Source organism: Apium graveolens, chromosome 11 (genome assembly GCF_009905375.1).
Source record: "Apium graveolens cultivar Ventura chromosome 11, ASM990537v1, whole genome shotgun sequence".
Lineage (NCBI taxonomy): Eukaryota > Viridiplantae > Streptophyta > Magnoliopsida > Apiales > Apiaceae > Apium > Apium graveolens.
This window is the reverse complement of record NC_133657.1, coordinates 69,713,590-69,718,236: the sequence shown is the minus strand read 5'-3', so window position 1 is coordinate 69,718,236 and position 4,647 is coordinate 69,713,590. Positions and strand designations below refer to the sequence as shown.

General features: G+C 39.6%; 1 non-coding gene across 1 annotated transcript; it reads left to right on the top strand.

Annotated features, from left to right (window-relative positions):
* The first annotated feature begins 3,068 nt into the window (after positions 1–3,068).
* Positions 3,069–3,175, top strand: LOC141699209 (small nucleolar RNA R71). Its single transcript, XR_012565689.1, has one exon. It is a non-coding gene; the product is annotated as a small nucleolar RNA R71 (small nucleolar RNA).
* Positions 3,176–4,647: the final 1,472 nt, after the last annotated feature.

The following is a 4,647-nucleotide window of genomic DNA, read 5'->3' as shown; positions in this document are numbered from 1 at the left end:
ATATGTTGTTCTTTCTTTGCCCAAGAACCGCTCCAACTGCATAGTCACTTGCATCGCATATTATTTCAAACGGTTCAGACCAATCATGTGCAGTTATGACAGGTACCATAATTAAACTCTTCTTTAATGTCTCAAAAGCGACAAGGCACTCGTCATCAAACTTGAAAGGAACATCTTTCTCTAGCAAATTGCACAATGGCTTCGAAATCTTAGAGAAGTCCTTGATGAAATGCCTATAGAAACCTGCATGAACAAGAAAACTGTGAATTCCCTTTACAGAAATTGGTGGAGGAAGATTTTAAATAACCCCCACCTTGGCTTTGTTTACCTCAAGACTCTTACTAGAAACCTTGTGACCCAGAATGATGCCTTGGTGCACCATAAAATGACATTTCTCCCAATTGAGAACCAAATTGGTCTCAACGCACCTTTTCCGCACTAACCCAAGATTATGCAAGCATTCATCATAAGAAGTTCCAAAGACCGAAAAATCGTCCATGAACACTTCTACATTATTTCCAATCATATCAGAGAAGATAACCATCATGCATCTCTGAAAAGTGGTTGATGCTCCACATAGTCCAAAAGAAACTCTTCGGAATGCAAAAGTACCAAAAGGACATGTGAATGTAGTCTTCTCTTGATCTTCTAGAGCGATACAAATCTGATTATATCCCGAATAGCCATCCAGAAGACAGTAGTAAGCATGCCCAGCCAATCTATCGAACATCTGATCAATGAAAGGAAGAGGGAAGTGATCCTTCCTTGTAGCCTTGTTCAGCTTTCTATAATCCATGAAACTCTTCATCCTGTGACTGTTCGTGTAGGGATTAGCTCATTCTTCTCATTTGCTACCACAGTGATACCACCTTTCTTTGGCACACACTGAACTGGGCTCACCCATGAGCTTTCATAAATAGGATTGATGATCCCTGCATCTAGCCACTTGAGGATTTCCTTCTTCACAACCTCTTTCATGATCGGATTTAGCCTTCTCTGTTGCTCAACAGTAGGCTTGCTTCCTTCCTCTAGCAGAATTTTGTGCATGCAATAAGAAGGGCCGATTCCCTTGATATCTGCTATAGTCCAACCAATTGCCGATTTGAATTCTCTAAGAATTCTTAAAAGCTTCTCCTCATCACTACCTGAAAGGTCAGATGCAATAATAACATACAAAGTAGATGCATCACCTAAAAATGCATACCTCAAATGTTCAGGTAAAGACTTAAGCTCAAGAGTAGGAGCTTCCTCAATAGATGGCTTGAGGCGCTTTGGAGAACTTTTCAGCTCCTCCAACCTAAGATTTTCAAAAGGCATATCCATATTTTGCTTCCAGGGAGAAGCATTCAAATATTGTAATTGCTCCTCATCTTCATCATCTTCACTATCGGATTTCCCCAACAAGGCCTTTTCTAAGGCGTCGGACCTTAGCAATCGATCAAGTTCAGAATTAACCACAGAATCGACCATCTCCACCTTAAAACACTCCTCATTTTCCATAGGGAATTTCATAGCATTGAACACATTAAAAGTTACATCCTGATCCAACACTCGCATGGTGAGCTCATCCTTTTGCACATCTATCAAGGTTCGGCAAGTAGCCAAAAAAGATCTTCCCAAGATTATGGGAATCTTCTTATCCTCCTCAAAATCAAGAATTACAAAATCAGCAGGAAAGATGAGTTTATCCACCTTGACCAAAACATCCTCAACAATGCCTCATGGATAAGTAATAGAACGATCGGCCAACTGCAAAGTCATATAGGTAGGCTTTGGATCCGGTAAGTCCAACTTTTTGAAGATTGAAAAAGTCATCAGATTGATGCTAGCTTCCAAGTCACATAAGCATTTATCAAATGGCACATTTCCAATGGTTCAAGGAATAGTGAAGCTTCCAGGATCTTTAAGCTTGGGAGGCAACTTCTGTTGTTGCACAACACTGCATTCCTCCGTGAGAGCAATGCTCTCTAAGTCATCAAGCTTCACATTCCTAGAGAGAATACCTTTCATGAACTTCGCGTAGCTAGGAATTTGTTCAAGAGCTTCAGCGAAAGGTATATTTATGTGAAGTTTCTTGAACACCTCCAGAAGCTTCTCAAACTGCTTATCCAGCTTTTTCTTCTGCAGCCTCTTAGAAAAATGAGGTGGAGGATAGATCTGTTTCTCCCCTGTATTACCCTCAAGAGGAGTGTGCTTAACAATAGTCTTCCTTGGTTCCACTTCTACTTCTTTTTGTACTTCTTCTTCTTCAGCCTCAACTTCAGATTCTGGAGTCTTAGCTTTTTCAGGATTTGCAACCTTACTAGACCTCAATGTAATTGCCTTAACATGGTCCTTAGCTTCCTTCTTTCCCGGCACTTCAGTATCGCTTGAAACATGCCAGGTTGACGATTCAGTAATGCATTAGCAATCTGCCCAATGTGATTCTCCAAGGTCTTGATGGAAACAACTTGGCTCTTGCACATGAGCTTCAACTCCTCCAATTCAGATTTTTCATTAGCTTGCGGTAACTGCTGAAGTTGAAGTTATTGCCTAGGGGCATATTGCGGTTGTTAGAAACCAGGAGGGTTATACTGTTTTGCTGTGTATGGTTGATAAGGTTGTTGCACCGTATTCTGATTTTTGCTCCAGCTGAAGTTAGGATGATTACAGTTATTGGGATGATAAGTGGCTGGAGCTTGCTGTTGTGATCTCTGAAAGTTGCTCACAAATTGAACTGATTTGCTAGAAATAGTACACTGCTCAGTTTCATGTGCCCCGCACAAAGTTCACAAACACTAGTGATTTGATTAACTCCATAATTAGCCAAAGAGTCCACTTTCATCATCAAAGCTTGAAGTTGAGCAGCTATAGCAGTAGCTGTATCCACTTTCAGAATTCCTGCTACCTTACCTTGCAATATTCTTTGTGTAGGATTCTGGTATTCATTAGCTGCCATTAGCTCAATCAACTCATATGCTTCATTATAGCTTTTGGCCCATAAGGCTCCACCAGACACTGCATCGAGCATAGTTCTAGACTGTGCGCCCAACCCATTGTAGAAATAGTTTATAATCATCCAATCAGGCATGCCATGGTGTGGGCACTTCCTTAGCATCTCCTTATATCGATCCCAAGCCTCACACAGAGATTCTCTAGTTTGCTGTGTAAACTGAGTAAGAGCATTCCTGATTGCAGCAGTCTTCGCCATAGGAAAGAATTTAGTGAGAAACTTTTGAGCAAGATCCTCCCATTTGGTGATAGACCCTGGTGGTAGAGAATGTAACCAGCACTTTGCTTTATCCCGCAGAGAGAATGGGAAAAGCCTCAACTTAATAGCATCTTCAGAAACTCCATTGAACTTGAAAATGTCACAGATCTCGATGAAATCTCTGATGTGCATGTTGGGATCTTCTGTCGGGGAACCCCCAAACTGAACTGAGTTCTATATCATCTGAATCGTGCTCGACTTAATCTCAAAGGTATTAGCCGTGATGGCTGGTCGAACAATGCTAGACTGAATATCATTGATCTTCGGTTGAGAATAGTCCATCAAAGCCTTTGGATTCACTTCTGGTTCTCCCAATACAACAAGAGCTTCTTCTTCTTTCTCAACTAAGATTTCTTCGTCGACTATCTCCTCGACTACAACTTCTTCCTCATCTAGATCCAGTGTTCTTTTACGAGACCGAGAACGCGTATGCATACACGCTCGCTAGAATACCTGAAACACGACAAGGAATTACTTAAGTAATAATGTCCGAGTCACTGAACTTTAACGACCAATGATGACAAACACATAACTAAAAATTAACATTGTATTCCCCGGTAGCGGTGCCAAAAACTTGTTAGTCGCTAAACATGCGCTAATAATTCATGCGAGTATACGCGATTGCAAGTAATATAGAATTATTTCTAGTTCATTCCCACATAGACTGGTTTAGGTTAAATTTGTGATTTATGCACTTATGCAACAATGATATGGCTATTATTCAATGCTAAGACGAATAACAATTTGGGTTTCGATTAAACTACGATTAACTATTGAGAATTATATTAGAGAACATTAACTAAGAGAATAAAGAGAGTTGAATAATATATAACACAAACATGGGATTCTAACTTCATTAAATACTTCATTCAATAGCCTTTTCATTCTTAACCTTAGCATGTAATGGTGATGACACTAATCAGATAACATGAAACTGATAAACGCCAACTTTTGTTGCATGAATAACATACTATCAGACATCCACAAGAGAGATAGAAGCTGAATAGAAACAAATTATATTGAGACCCTATATGTCTATAGAATTTGACAACATAATGGCTTAATGCACAAGTTATCTATCGTGATTACATAGTGCAAGTAAGATGGTTAAAATTACCTACGAATCATGCATACCAATAACACATGAACCTATACTAGCATGGCAAGTTCTAAATCCTGAAATTCATTGTCACTTCATTAAAGATTAACACACTATCTTATAAGTTTACGATGCTCATAAGACAAATAAGCACAACCAATACTAGGTTATCATACAATCACCACACACTAAGGCATCAAAATAAATTAACTAAAGACATCCATAAATAAATCCGCTAAAACCCCACGATAACGATTAGCCCATAATCGGACTCATCATCAACGTGGGTTTCGATGGA